Here is a 16,959-nt window from a genome sequence, read left to right as displayed (position 1 = left end):
TGTCCAGGCATCTCGAAATGATCGGATTTTGAATTTGGCTCTCTCTTATATTTTGTTTTTCTTTTGGAAGGAACAATTTTGCGGGCCCGCGGCCTCTGGTTCCTTCTTCATCACATAAAAAAAAAAAATATTACATTATAATATAGTATGTAAGTATATTGACAATAACACATAATACATTACAGGTCTTTCAGTTTCGTGCCTTTCTATTATGTTGTGGTTAACAGTACAGTATTGCACATTAAATGCCTTTATAAACGTACCCCTACTGGTTCTGATTGTTCATAAAAACGATCATGACACACTATAGCACCACCAGCTTTGGCCGTTCCACATCTATGCAACAACGGTTACACTGGGGTTGGGGGAGGGGCGGTGGATGTGGGGTGTTCGATCGCCTGGCCGCTCACTGGCCGCGACTCCGGCTGCTTGGGGGGAAAGATTAGTGCTTTCGTGTGTACATTGTTAGAATTCCTTATTGTCATATAGTCATTAACATGATTATTTGTTATGCATTATAATATAAAAAATGAAGTTATCTTCTGGTATTGCGAATTAAACACCATGCTAAACTCCCTAACTGGCTACATTCCGCTACACAACACGCTGATTGGTAGTTTGGGTATGCACCACTGCAGAGGCAAACTCCTCGGTGAGGAGTTTGACTTTCCAACAGCGGAATCTCAAACCCCTTTGACTTTACGAGGTGCTACAAAAAACGCATTTAGTTTATACGGATACCACTCCAGTAAAACAGTATTGATCTCTCCCCGAAGTGGATGCTATCAGCCGTAACTAGTTCACAATTGGCACAACCGTGAAATCACGGCTAGCATGAATTAAAAAAAAAAAAAAAAGCCAATAGACTCATTGAAAATTAATAATTTAATCTCAACACGGAAGAAACAACCGTTCAGTTCAATGCTCTTGCAAATTTAGACCCATCATGAACAATCAAACTCCGTATATGAGGAACCAACTAATGTTTACAAATTGTATATCTCAGTACGGGTATTTAGTTCTTCCTATTATATTTGACAACCAATACCCAAATAATTTTCTTATACCTAAACTATTTTTATTTAAACGATTTATTGCCTTTTGGGATGATTTTACCTTATTTAATATGGATAATGATATTACACGAGCCGTCATTTTGAGATAGTATTCCATTTATAAAATCTCGTCAGGAGGCTTAAGATGCCATTTTAAAGCTCTAGTTATAGATAAAAATAATATCCTTTTTATTTCACAATTTCCAAGTTTTTTCACGTCTGTGTTGTGATGAAATTCGCATGTTAATCGTTGTCCTCTAACGTTGTGCCTCATTTACCTTGTTAATGACTCTTTATCGAGACTGTTTTCTCACGGTAGCACATGTTACCTAAAATTTGAAAGAGTTTCCCAGCTGAAAGTTGTATATTTAGTGTCTTGGCCCTCAATTTCTCGGTGTCTAGGCTCAGTCAAGTACAATATTTTATAATTATTACTAGCGCAGTTGACCTTCTTTTGTGTGTGTGGTTACCACTACAAATGAAAATAGTCACAAATTATCGTATACAGTTCATTCAGTTTTCCTTCAATCAGCATTTTTTGTAGCTCTCATGCAATACATGTCTACGGAGATGAGGAATGAAGTCATTAATGGTAATTAATTATGTACCCCTGTATTGCAATGGTATCAATACTTTCTCGTATACATTTTTCGGTGAGAGTCAAACGCTCATCAATATTCTTTTTAACGAGGTATCACAGTTTTGAGAGATTTCACCTGAGGAATTGCAGTTAATGGTGTAACACGAATTTCATAATGTGGAAACATTTTTTTTAATTAAAAGTGTTTCTACTGCCGTTATAAAGGACAATTCATTCGAAGTTTCGCGCTGTTTTCGCTGATCCTCACATCAATTCCAAGTTAAACACATCACATGCCAGCTCACTTTACAAGTCAATCGATTTATTGTTATATGTTTCTTAAATGTGAATTTCTCGCCCCCAGAAATGTCCTGAATTTTGGAAATAACTGGGAGTGTTTGGCAATCAACTTTGAGTCTATTTGTGGAAGTTGTATATTTAGCGAAATCGACCAAAAATAAGTTTATACAAATCACTCCAGTAAAATAACACTGAACTACCTCCATAACGGGTGCTATCAGTCGTAACTAGTTCGTAAGTGGCACTATCTTTTAACCGAGAATATACGGCAGAGATGAGAAAAATGCAGACACATCGGAAATTAAATATCCAACTTCAGCTCGACTCTCCTTCAACATGATTTTTTTAGACCCGTCTTGAACTGCATAGTTTCTACATCTCAGTACTGTTATGTATTTAATTTTTCTTTATATCTGATAATTAATACCTAAACAATTTTCTTGTAAACGATTTATTGGATTTCGGAGTGATTATTACCTTCGTAAAACAAGCGAACCGTCATACTGCGAGAGTATCCCCTTTTTAAAATTTGATCAGAGAGGCTTAACATGCCACTTTAATGCCAAAGTTATAAAAAAAAAAAAAATATCCGTTTAATCTCTAAATTTCCGTTTTTTTTTTTTTTTTTCTCTAACTTTAGGAAACTCTTTGGGCTTATACCTCCCAAATGCCAGCCTTATTTAACTCTGAATCAGTTTCATCTTACGATTAGCTTATTTAGCTTAAGTGATTTTTTTTTTTTGACAGTATTTTCTCACAATAACAAATGCTATCTAAATTTTAGGAACAATTCGAAGCGTTTCCCAGCTAATTTAGAGTACAATTGAGAAATTTGCATATTTAGTGTTTTCGCCCTCATTCATGCTGTTTCTAAGATCGCACAACTATAATAGTCGGATTATTACGAGCGCGGATACTTTTACCGTAACAAATCAACGTGACCATTGTTTTGCCTGAAGTTACTACTACAAATGAGGTAAGTAACAAATGACCCTCTACCTAACGTAAATATCCAAACATTATCCAGGCGGCTTTAATACAGTTCATTCAGTGCTCCTTCAACTAGCATTTCTTTTTTTAGTTACCATGCATTATATGACTATGGATATGAAGAATAAAGTCATAAAGAGTAATTAACTATATACCTCGGAATTGAAATAGTAGTTATACTTTCTCATAAATTTTAGGGAGAGTCAAAAGCTCATCTGTATTTATTCTAACGAGGTATCACAGTTTTGAGAGATTTATACCATAGGATTTGCGGCTAATGGTGTAACACGAATATTCAATGTGTAGTTTTTTTTTTTTTTTTTTTTTTTTTACTTTCAGGCATAAGGCCCGATGTAGTTTTTAACTGCTTCTCGCAGATAAAACGAATACTCATTCGAAGTTCCTTGTTTGTCTCGGTGACTCCCACATCAATTCCAACTTAATGTTCTTAAATACCACAGATTCTCGCTCTCTTTACGTGTCAATCTATATCATATATTTTTTTAAATGTATATTTCTCGACAGCTTTGTTTTTTTAAATAACAGGGAAAGTGTCAATTAATTTCCAGTAACTTGTGAATGTTGCATTTTTCGAGATTTCGACCTAAAGTTTATACAGAAATTACTCTTGAAATAGTTCTGAACTACCCCCACAGCTGATGCTATCAGCTATTGGCACTAATATTTATCCGTGGTCTCGGCGAAGAAACCAAAATAATAATAAAAAAAAAACACTCGGAAATTAAAAGTACAGTTAATCTCAACACTTCAGACACTAAAGTTCAGGTCGACGCCCATGTAACATAATTTTTTTTTAAGCTACGAATATGACGAAGCATGAAATGTTTATGAACTGTATATCTCAGTAGGTTTAGGTATATAGTTTTTCCCTAATATCTTATGATCAGTACCTAAACAATTTTCTTGTAAACAGTTTATTGTCTTTCGAAGTTAATTTGCTTAGATATTTATTGAAAATGATGTCAAACGAACCGTCATACTGCGAGAATATTCCATTTTAAAAATTTGTTCAGGTGGCTCAAGATGCCACTTTAAGGACCAAGTTATAAAGGAAAAAATATCCTTTTGATCTCTAAATTTCCAAGTTGTTTTCTCGTCTCTAATCTTAAACTCCTAAAATGCCAGCCTTCCTTACCTGTTAATCGCTTTATTACTTATGTTTTTCCCGAGAAGGTGTTTTCTCACGGTAACAAATGTTTTCGGAATTATAGATACAGTTGAAAGTGTTTCCCAATTAAATAAAAGAACATTTGTGTAAGTTTAATATTTAGTGTTTTCGCCCTCAATTATGCATTTATACCTTCTCATATAATCCTTTAGGTGACAGTCAAAAGGTCTTCAACATTCTAACGAGGTGTTAAATTGTCGAGTGATTTTACCTAATGAAATGCGAACGTTCTTAGTCCTCAAGTACATTTCCTATGTTTTATTATAGTTATTTTTAAGTGCTGCTACTGCGTATTCGAAGTTTCTCTCTAGTTTAGGAGACCCCTACATCAATTCAAACTAATTGTTCCTAAACACCTCAGGTGCCGCTTTCTTTACATGCCAATTGATTTCTTGTTAAATGTTTCATAAATGTTATTTCCTCACCCTCAGAAACGTCTTTTGCAATTGCAAATAATTGGAAGTGTAAAGGAAGCACTTTGAAGTACAATTGAGGAAGGTGCTTATTTCGCAGTTTTGAGAATAAGTAAGTTTATACGGATATCACTCCAGTAAAACAGTATTGATCTCTCCCTGAAGTGGGTGCTATCACCCGTAACTAGTTCACAGTTGGCACTACCTTTTATCTATGAAGTCACGGCTAAGATGAATTAAAAAAAAGAAAAAAAAGAAAAAGGTAAATAGACTCACCGGAAATGAAAAATTGTTAATCTCAACACGGAAAACACAACAGTTCAGTTCCATGCTCTTGCAAATTTAGACCCATAATGAACAATAAATCTCCGTATATAACGATCCAAGTAATGTTTACGAATTGTATATCACATTACGGCTATGTATTTAGTTTCTCCTAACAACTTAATATATCTGACAATCAATACCTAAACTATTTTCTTATACTTATATTATTTTCATTTAAACAATTTATTGCCTCGGGATGATTTTATGGTAAATATGGATAATGATATCACACAAGCCGTCATTCTGTGAAAGAATTCCATTTATAACATTTCATCAGGAGGCATAGCATGCCATTTTAATGCTCTAGTTGTATAGATAAAAATAATATCCCTGTTGCCTCTAAATTTCCAATTTTTTTCAGGTCTGTGTTGGGATGAAACCCACCAGTGAATCGTTTTCATCTGACATAGTGCCTCATTTAGCCTTGTTAGTGATTTTTTTTCGAGACGGTGTTCTCATGGTAGTACATGTTACCTTAATTTTTTTGTATATACAATTGAAATCGTTTCCTAGCTAATTTATAGTACATTTCTGAATGTTGTATATTTAGCAATTTGGCCCTAAATTATTCGATTTTTAGGCTCAGTCAATTACTAAATTCTTGAATTATTACTAGCGCGGTTGCTTTTACCGTAAAAAGCAACTTGACCATTTTTTTGTCTGGTTACCTCTGCAAATTAAGAAAGTCAATTTATCCTATACCTAACCTGAAAATCCAAACAATTTCCAGACGTCATTAATACAGTTCATTCAGTTATCAATCAGCATTTTTTGTAGCTGTGAAGCACTATATGTCTGCTGAGATGGGGAATGAAGTCAAAATGGTAATTAATTATATACCCCTTTATTGCAATAGTATCAATACTTTCTGGTATAATTTTTGGGTGTCAAAAGCTCAATATTCTTTTTAACAAAGTATCACAGTTTTGAGAGATTTCACCTGAGGAATTGCGGTTAATGGTGTAACATGGACTTTCATAATGTAATTTTTTTTCTCTTCAAATTTAAAGTGTTAATACTGCAGATAAAAAGGATTACACAGAAGTTTCTCGCTGTTCTCGGTGATCCCCACATCAATTCCAACTTATTGTTCTTAAACACCTCGCATGCCAGCTTTCTTTACATGTCAGTTTAGTTATATTTTTCTTATAGGTGAATTTCTCGCCCCTAGATATATCTTCTGAGTTTTGGAAATAACTGGGTGTTTCGCAGTCATTTGTGGTAGTTGTATATTTTAGCATTTCGACCAAAAACAAGTTTATACAGGAATCACTCCAGTAAAACAGTATTTATCTACCCAAAAAGCGGGTGCTGTTACTTGCTGGTTATTGGAACTCATTTTTATATTACAATTCTCGGCAGAGGTGAAAAGAATGGTGTTGTTAATCGAAACACTGCAGACACAAGAGTTCTGGTCGACACTCCTGCCACATGATATTTATAGTTCCATCATGATCAATGATGATTTATGAATTATATATCTCAGTACCTATATGTATTTAGTTTTTCCTTATATCTGATAATTAATAACTAAACAACACTCTTGTAAACGCTTTACTGGATTTCGGTGTGATTTTACCTTGGTAAACATGGATAATGATATACACGATCCGTCATACTGCGAAAGTATTCTATTTTTAAAAATTCTTCAGGCAGGCTAAACATGCCACTTTAAAGCCCGAGGAATACAGATAAAATACCCGTTTTACATCTAAATATCCAAATTGTTTTAATACCTCTAATCATAAGAAACTCTTTGGCCTCGTCCCCTCAATTCCAGCCTTAATTATAATCTCTTTCATCAAACGTACTACCACATTTAGTCTTTTTAGTGATTTTTTTTTTTTTTCAGAGTAGGCAGTTTCTGACTATGACATGCTATCTAAATTTTAGATACAATTGAGAGCGTGTCACAGCTAAATAGAGTACATTTGTTGATAATGCATATTTAATGTTTTCGCCCTCAATTATGGGGTTGTTGGGATCACTCAACTATAAGTCGAATTATTCCTAACGCGGATGCTTTTACCGTAACAAAACGACCATTTTTTTTGTCTAAACACCACTACTGATGAAGAAAGTAACAAATGACCCTCTACCAAACGAAAAACTCCAAAGAAAAGGCGATATTAATGCAGCTCATTCAGTGTTCCTTCAACAAATACTTTTTCTAGCTGTCATGCACTAATGTCTACTGAGATATGAAATAAAAGTCATAAATCGTAATTAATTAGATATCTCGGTATTGTAGTAGTTTCCGTGCTATCTATAAATTTTTGGGTGAGTCAAAAGCTCATTAATATTCCTTCTAACGAAGTACGATAGTTTTGGGAGATTGTACTTAAGGAATTGCGGCTAATGGCATAATACGAACCATTTTTTTCTTTACATTGTCATAAGGTATTGCAGTAGTTTCTGTGCTATCTATAAATTTTTGGGTGAGAGTCAAAAGCTCATTAATATTCCTTCTAACGAGGTACAATAGTTTTGGGAGATTGTACTTAAGGAATTGCGGCTAATGGCATAATACGAACAATTTTTTTTCTTTACATTGTCATAAGGTTCGATGTAATTTTTATTCGACCTGTCTCTCTTCCTTCCGTGACTTACATCAGTTCCAACTAATTGGTCTCAAACACATCATGTCAATCGATGTTTTGTTATATGTTTCTTAAATGCTAATTTCTCGTCCACAGAAATTTCATCATGTTGGAAATAACCGGGACTGTGTCGCAATGTCGAGTAATTTGTGGAAGTTGCATTTATAGCGATTTCGACAAAAATTAAGTTTATACATAAATCACTCTAGTAAAATAATTTCCAACCCCCTACAAAGCGGATGCTATCAACTATTGGCACTACCTTTTATCCGTGAAGTTCCGGCAGAGATGAAAAAAGAAAAAAAAAAATCGGAAATTAAAACTTTCGTTAAACTCAGCACTTCAGACACAACAGTTCAGGTCGATGCCCTTGTAACATGAATTTAATAGACCTATCATGAACATTAAACCTGAGAATATGGAGCCAAAAATGTTTAAGAAATGTATATCTCAGTCCGGTTAGGTATACAGCTATTTTTAACATCTGATCAATTTTTTTTTTTTAATTTATTGCCTGTTAATTTTCTTTTATATATATTGAAAATGATATCACGCGAACCGTCATACTGCGGGAATACTCCATCCATAAAATTTGATCAGGTTGCTGAAGATGCCACACTAAAGACCAAGTTATAGAGGAAAAGATAATATCCGTTTCCTCTCTAAATTTCCAAGTTGTTTCGCGTCTTTAATGAGACAAAATTCTTTGGGCTTAAACTTTCAAATATCCAGCCTTCTATGCCTTTTGATCTCTTCCATCTTGCGTTTTGCCCCATTTAGCATTGTTACTGATTTTTTTTTTTTTTTTGTCATTTTCTCACAGTAAGAAAAGTCTGAATTTTGAAACAATTAGGGGTGTTTCCCAGTAAATTTATTAACATTTGTCGAAGTACCATATTTAGTGTTTTCGGTCTCAATCATGCAGTTTTCAGGATGACTCAGGTGTCAAAGTTTTGAATTATTCCTAAAGCGGACTCATCTTAAAAAAAAAAAAAAAATACCATTTACGAGAATTTGTCTGGTTTCCACTGGATATGAAAAAGTCGCAAATGACCGTCTTCCTATCCTAAAAATCTAGTTTCCCGGACACAGTAAATTCAGTGCTACTTCAACCTGCATTTTATGTAGCGATTATGCAGTATATATGTACGTAGATGACGATTAAAAGTATAAATGGTAATTATATCTCGATCCTTCTATAGTATTTACACCTCGTAGGAAGCTCTAGGTGAGAGTCAAAGGGTCATCGATATTCCTTCTCAGGAGGTATCAAATTGTCGAGAGATTGCGGCAAATCGTGTAAGACGAACTTTCATAGTCTGCAAGTGTGTAAAGGAATCAGTTTTAAGTACATTTGAGGAAGTTGCATATATTGACACAAAGTAAAATTATACGGATATCACTCCAGTAAAACAGTATTGAACTCTCCCCGAAGTGGATGCTATTAGACGGAACTAGTTCACAATTGGCACAACCCTTTGTCTGTGAAATCACGGTTAGCATATATATATATATATATATATATATATATATATATATATATATATATATATATATATATATATATATATATATATATATATATATATATATATATATAGACTAATCGGAAATTAAAAATCAAGTTAATCTCAACACGGAAGACACAAGAGTTCAGTTCGATGCTCTTGCAAATTTAGACCCATAATGAACAATAAAACTACATATATGAGGAACCAAGTAACATTTACGAACTGTATATCTCAGTACGGCTAAATATTTAGGTTTTGCTAATAATATAATATATCTGACAACTAATACCTAAACAATTATACGTAAAATATTTTCATTTAAATGATTTATTGCCTATTGGGATGATTTTACCTTGGTAAAAATGGATAATGATATCACACGAGCCGTCATTCTACGATAATATTCCATTTATAAAAACTTTGTCAGGAGGCTTAAGATGCCACTTTAAAGCCCTAGTTGTAAAGATAAAAATAATACCCGTTTAATCTCTCAATTTCCAAGTTCTCTCATTTCTGTGTTGAGATGAAACCCACCTGTGAATCGTTTTCATCTGACGTAGTGCCTCATCCAGCCACGTTAGTGATTCTTTTTCGAGACGGTGTTTTCTCACGGTAGCACGTGTTACCAAAAAATTATGTGTATAAAATTTAAAGCGTTTCCCAGCTAATTTATAGTATCTTTGTGAAAGTTGTATGTTTACTGTCTAGGCCCTCCATTTTTCGGTCGCTCTACTCAGTCAAGTACAATATTTTTGAATTATTATTAGCGTGGTTTCTCTTACCGTAACAAAAAAATTCACCATTTTTTTGTCTGGTAACCAAAAAAATTAAGAAAGTCATAAATTATCCTATACCTAACGTAAACATCGAAACAATCTCCAGACGTCATTAATATAGTTCCTTCAATCAGCATTTTTTGTAGCTCTCATGCACTATATGTTTACGGAGATGATGAATGTAATAATAAATGGTAATTAATTATATACATCTTTATTGCAATAGTATCTCGTATACATTTTTGGGCGTCAATATTCTTTTTACCGAGGTATCACAGTTTTGAGAGGTTTCACCTGAGAAATTACTGTTAATGGTGTAACAAGAACTTCATAATGTGAAAACTTTTTTTTTTTAATTAGTTTCCACTGGAGATGAAAATGACTATTCATTCGAAGTTTCTCGCTGTTCTCGGTGATCCCCGCATCAATTTCAACTTATTCTTAAACACATCACATGCCAGCTCACTTTACATGTCAATCGATTTATTGTTATAGTTTTCTTAAATGTGAATTTCTCGCCCCCAGAAATGTCTTCTGAGTTATGGAAATAACTGGGAGTGTTTCACAATCAACTTAGTCTATTTGTGGAAGTTGTATATTTAGCGATTTCGCCCAAAAATAAGTTTATACAGAAATCACACCAGTAAAATACCATTGAACTACCTCCATAACGGGTGCTATCAGTCGTAGCTAGTTCGTAAGCGGAACTACCTTTTAACCGAGAATTCACGGCCGAGATGAAAAAAATGCCGATAGACTCATCGGAAATTAAATATCCAGTTAATTTCAACACTGCAGACACAACACCAGGTCGACGCTCCTTCAACCTGATTTTTTAGACCCATCGAGCAACAATACTGCATGTACGAGGAACCAAGTAATGTTTCTATATCTCAGTACGGTTAGGTATATAGTTTTTCCCAACAGATACCTAAACAGTTATCTTATAAACAGTCTATTGCCTGTCGAAGATAATTTACTTTGATCTATCTAACTATTGCCAGACGCCTTAATCCCGTTCCGGGTGGCCACAAACAAATCGCCTCCACGTCGCCCTGTCCCCCCCATTTCACTGCCCCTCTCCCAACTCACAGCCCCCTCTCTCATATACCTCTCCACCCCCTCCTTCCATCTCATCCTCGGCCTCCCTCCCTCTTCCCCCCTCCACCTCACTCACATACACTCTCTTCGTCAGTCTTTCACCCTCCATCCTCTCCACATGGCCAAACCACCTCAGTGTATTCCTCCTAACGCTTCCTATCACATCCACATCCACACCACAAAGCTCCTTTATATCCTCATTTGTCAGCCTGTCTCTCCATGTGACTCCACAGGCTCCTCTTAAATAACTCATTTCCACTGCTCTCAAGTAACTTTTTCACTTCAATGCTCACTTCCCTGTTTCTTATCACTGCTTTCAAGGAACCAGCAACCTTTCTTCCCTGCTGTACCCTTTCAAGCACTTCACCCCCCAAACTCATCACACTACCCAAGTACTTAAACGTACTTACATTTTCCAATTCCTCACCATCCAACCTCGCTGTACATTCACTGACTTCACCTCTCTCAAAGACCATCACTTTACCCTACATTCACCTTTAGATTCCGTTTCTTACTCTCCCAAACTCATCCACCAAGCCTTCCAGCTCTCCTTCGTCTTTACAACACAGTATCATCTGCAAACAACAGTACATGGAGTCACCAAACACTACCCTCTCTCACCAGGGCCACTCCAACATCCACTACCCTTTCTTGTAACTCTTTTATTACCCCATCCATGTACAGATTGAACAACCATGAAGACATGATACATCCCTGTTTCAACCCAACCTTCAAAGAGAAAAATTCACTCATTTCACCATCCACACGCACTATAGCCTTAGAACCATCATACATACTCTTCACAGCATTCAACAACTTCCCATCTACTCCATATATTCTTAATACTTTCCACAATCCTTGTCTATCCACCCTGTCATATGCTTTCTCCAAATCCATGAAAGCACCATACAACTTCTTTCCCTTCTCTAGAAACTTTTCCACTAACAATGAATATCTGATCTACACAACCTCTTCCCTTCCTAAAGCCTACCTATTCTTCAACTAATTCCTCTGTTCTTTCTCTAACTCTGTCAATAAGTATCATAACATACACTTTTTCTATTATACTAAGAAGACAGATGCCCCTATGATTACCACACACTTCTTTTTCCCCTTTTCCTTTGTACAAGGGAATAATTATACCTGATTTCCAATCCTCCGGAACTCTATCTTCCTCCCAGGCCAATCTGCACATTTTCCACATCCATTATAATACTATCTCTCCCCCTTACTTCAGCATTTCACCACACTCTCCTGGGCTTTCCCCAATTTAACTTTCTCATTGCTTCCACAACTTCTATCCTACTGATTTCTTCCTGTCTTCTCACCTCCCTCCTTCTCCCAGCCATTCCCTAGCCACTTATACTCGCATTACTTCCATCCTCTATGTTCAACAATTCCTTAAAGTGTTCTCTCCATCTGCTCACTTTTTCTCCCTTCTCCACTAGTAGTCTACCATTTTTATCTTTAACTCCCCTGCTAACTTCACTTCCACCCTGTCTTATTCTTTTCACCTCTTTCCAGAACATCTTTACACTCAAGTTCCTTCCAAATTCCTCATTCGCTCTCTTCTTACTTTTTCTTACTAATCTTTTCAACTCTTTCTTTTTACATATAACTCTCTCTTCCGCCTCTCAACTTCTTCCACCCAACTATTTCTCATCCATTCATTGTATGCTTTCTTCTTTTGTGCCACAGCCTGTCTCATCTCTTAATTCCACCACGCTGTTCCTTGCACACCCCTCCGTCGTCTCTCCATCCCACACACCACATCACATGCTGCACATATTTCTTCTGTAGATATCCTGCAGACACCTTCCACGTCCCCCATCTGCTCCAATTCATATTTGGCCAATCGTTCTTCCATTTCTCATACTCTGCCGTTTTCTCATTTAACCTTTCCACTCTCCTTACAAATACTCCTTCTTCCCGTCCTTCCCTTCTTCTATTTCTCCATCCTAATTGGACCTTGATTCTGGCCACCACCAAGTAGTGGTTAGAAAGTCCACTTCCCCAATCTGTATAAGCTCTTGCATCCATTACAAATTTTCGCATCCTTTCATCCACAGACACATAATCAATCCCCCCCTTCCTTTCATTCAGTTCACCACCCACTCGCCATGTATACCTGTGGATCATTTTGTGCCTGAAAAGGGTATTGGCTATCACCAATCTTCCAGCACAAAAATCCACTAACGCACTGCCATTCTCATCTATCTCAGCAGGCACACCCCACTCACCAACTATTCCATCCACCCTCCCATTCCCTACTTTACCATTCATATCACCGATCAAAAACACTCTCTCCTTCCAAACTTTTCCATGCACACTTCCACATTTGTCCAGAACTCTTCTTTCTGCTTGCACGATCTTGCGTTGGCGCATACACACACACAATCGCCCACGTTTGTATTCCAACTTTCAATCGTACCCACACATTCCTTGACCCAGCTGATCCATACTCTCATGCTCTCCTTCCATCTTTTACTCACAACTATACATACTCCTTTTGTCCTCTCATTCTCACCTACACCTGCACGTATACCCCAACCATACTCCCATTCTCTCACACTCACCTCCATTTCGTTTCAGTTATTCCGCATTCATCAACTTTCGCACCCTCAAGCACCTGGACAATCTCTCTTTCAGTTCATCATTCGCTTCCCTTACAATAAAAGTTCCGATTACCACGTCCTTTGTCCGATCCTTGGTCGTCATCTTTTGGTCAGTTTTTGTCCGAGGCTTATTGTTTGTCTTCTTAGATAGTTGTTTTCCGGGGAGGGGCACTAACCCTCCGGCAATCCTTTTAGTCGCCTTTTACGACAAGCAGGGATACTAGGGGAGTATTCTTGAAAAAAAAAAACTCTTCCCCCAGGGGTATGACACTAACCGTCATACTGCGAGAATATTCCATTTTTAAAATTTGATTCGGTGGCTCAAGGTGCCACCTTAAAGACTGAGTTATAGAGGAAAACATTTAATATCCGTTTGATCTCTAAATATCCTTGTTTTCACGTCTCTGAAAAAAGAAAAAACTCTTTGGGCTGAAACTCCCAAAATTCCAGTCTTATTTGCATTTTGATCGCTTTCATCTTACGTTTTGCCTCATTTTTTTTTTTATCACCTCTAGAAATATTTTCTGTATTTACATAGAATTAATAGTGTTTCCCAGCAAATTTAAAGACATTTGTGGTTGTAGCATATTTAGTGTTTTCGGCTTAATTCAAGCAGTTTTTAGTTCTTTTCACGACTCTAATGAGACAAAACTCTTAGGGCTTATACTCAAAAAATTTCAGTTTTTTCCTTTTGATCGCTTTCGTCTTACTTTATCTTCATTTAGCCAAGTTATTGAAATTTTTTTGCCATTCGATCACCGTAAGAAATATCTGAATTTTGGTACAATTGGGAGTATTTCCCAGCAAATTTAAAGAACATTTGTCGAAGTACCATACTTAGTGATCTCGCCCTCAATCATCATGAATCAGTTATCATAGTTTTGAATTATTCCTAAAGCGGACGCTTTTATCAACAATAAATACTTGACTATTTACGACTATTTGAAGTTACCACTGGATACGAAAAAGTCACAAATGACCGTCTTCCTAACCTGAAAAACCAATCTTTAGGTAATATTATTATAATAAATTCAGTGTTCCATCAACCTGCATTTTCTGTAGCGATTATGCAGTATATGTGTACGGAGATGACAATTAAAAGTGTAAATGGTAATTAATTACATCTCGTTCCTGGTATAGTATTTACACATTCTTGTATAAACCGTTAGGTGAGAGTTAAAAGGTCATCAACATTCTATCTCACTAGGTATCAATTTGCGAGAGAGTTTACCCAAGGAATTGCGGCTAAAGTGTAACACGATCTTTCATAGTCTGCAAGTACTTTTTCATGTTTTACTCTAGTCGGTTATTATTGTTTCTACTGCATATAGAAAAGAATACTTGTTTGTAGTTTCTCGTATGTTTAGGAGACCCCTACATCAATTCAAGCTTATTTTTCATATACACTTCAGGTTCCGATCTCTTTACATGCCGGTTGATTTCTTGTAAAATATTTCTCAAATGTTATTTCCTCACCCTCAGAAACGTCTTTTGAGATATGCAAATAATTATAAGTGTAAAGAATCAGTTTTAAGTACATCTGAGGAAGCTGCATATTTAGCAATTTTGTCCAAAAGTAAGTTTATACGGTAGAACAGTATTGATCTCTCCCCGATGTGGATGCTCTCAGCCGTAACTAGTTCACAATTGGCACAAACTGTCACGCCTAGCATGAATTTAAAAAAAAAAAAAAAAAAGCCAATAGACTCATCGGAAATTAAAAATCAAGTTTTTCTCAAAACGGTAGACATAACCGATCAGTTCGATGCTCTGGCAAATTTAGACTCATGAACAATGAAACTTCGTATATGAAGAACCAAGTAATGATTACGAATTATATATCTCAGTACGGCTATGTATTTTATTTTTACCTAATAATATAATGTATCTGACAATCAATACCTTAACTACTTTCTTATACCTAAACTTTTTTCATTTAAACAATTTATTGCCTCGGGATGATTTTACCTTGGTAAATATGGATAATATCACACGAGCAGTTATTCTATGAAACTATTCCATGTATAAAATCTCGTCGGGAGGCTTAAGTTGCCACTTTAGAGCTCTAGTTTTACATATAAAAATAGTATCCGTTTTATCTAAATTTTCAAGTTTTTTCACGTCTGTGTTGGGATGAAACCCACCTGTGAATCGTTTTCATCTGACGTCGTGCCTCATTTAGCCTTTTTAGTGATTCTCTTTCGAGACGGTGTTGCCTAAATTTTTATGTATATACAATTGAAATCGTTTCCCAGCTCATTTATGAAAGTTGTATATTTAGTGTCTTGGCCCCCAATTTATCGATTTTTAGGCTCATTTAAGTACAATATTTTTGAATTATTACTAGCGCGGTTCCTTCTACCGTAACAAACAACTTAATTTTTTTCTCTAGTTTCCACAACAAATGAAGAGTCACAAAATATTCTAAACCTACCTTAAAAATCCAAACAATCTCCAGACGTCATTAACAGTTCATTCAGTTTTCCATCAACCATCATTTTTTTTAGCTCATGCATTATATGTCAACGGAGATGAGGAATGAAGTCATTAATGTTAATTAATTCGATTCCTCTCTATTGCAATGGTATCAATACTTTCTCGTATACATTTTTGGGTGTCAAACACTAATCAATATTCTTTTTAACGAGGTATGACACTTTTGAGAGATTTCACCTGAGGAATGGCAGTTAATGGCATAACAAGAGCTTTCAAAATGTGGATTTTTTTTTTTTAATTAAAAGTGTTTCTACTGCAGATAAAAAAAAAAAATATTCATTCGAAGTTTCTCTCTCTTATCTGTGATCCCCACACCAATTCCACCATATTGTTCTTAACCCACGAACGCATAGGGCCCAATTAAATGGGCGGAAATTTTACTTTTTAGAAACTAATTTTATCTAAGTTTACCAGAGAATTTACGTTCTTCTTGTTGCAGGATGTAAAGAAAATGTAACTTTTCTCAGCTGATGATTCATATTCTAACTCACTTTGTAAACAACAAGTAAATGAAGGAAGGAAGGAGAGCTACTTCATTGCTTCTACCAAAATCTCTGGACATAAGTAAGTTATTGTCTATACATTGCTGCATATGGAACTTCTAATAGTGAGTGATGGTAAAAATGACACATAAAGACTTGTTTTAATGTGTGAAATTATTGATTTGAGGGAAAACCACAGTCACTTTTATTATCAGTGAAAATATGATGCCAATTTAAATGGGCTCTATAGAGCTCAGTCAGGGCACTGCTGCCTAAGAAGAGTACTTGAATCAAAATACTTGTTCACTTTTAATGCTTGTGTTACTTTATTTTGATTATATCTGATATATTCTTATCCCCAAGGGTCAATATGTGTACCGATGTACCGATGACCCATACGGGTAACCTACGTTTCGGGCAGCGCTTAGTCAGACCCCTCACCCACAACCCTACCCGCATGGGAGACCCTTCCAGATGTCGTTACATCCACGGGCAGGCTTGTGGGATCACAGGGGCACGCAAGC

At 35.8% G+C, this 16,959-nt stretch overlaps 1 long non-coding RNA gene across 1 annotated transcript in view; it reads left to right on the top strand.

The window, feature by feature from the left end:
- Positions 1-16,468: 16,468 nt before the first annotated feature.
- Positions 16,469-16,959, top strand: part of LOC145417417 (uncharacterized) — a 36,205-nt gene continuing 35,714 nt past the window's right edge. Inside the window, exon 1 of the long non-coding RNA XR_013900500.1 lies at positions 16,469-16,517. This is a non-coding gene — a long non-coding RNA (uncharacterized LOC145417417). The remainder of the gene's footprint in view (positions 16,518-16,959) is intronic.

The sequence above is a fragment of the Coenobita brevimanus genome, chromosome 110 (genome assembly GCF_032717465.1).
Source record: "Coenobita brevimanus isolate Jiangsu-jjx chromosome 110, ASM3271746v2, whole genome shotgun sequence".
Taxonomy (NCBI): domain Eukaryota; kingdom Metazoa; phylum Arthropoda; class Malacostraca; order Decapoda; family Coenobitidae; genus Coenobita; species Coenobita brevimanus.
The sequence above is the reverse complement of the archived record's forward strand: the minus strand, read 5'-3'. Positions and strand labels throughout refer to the sequence as shown.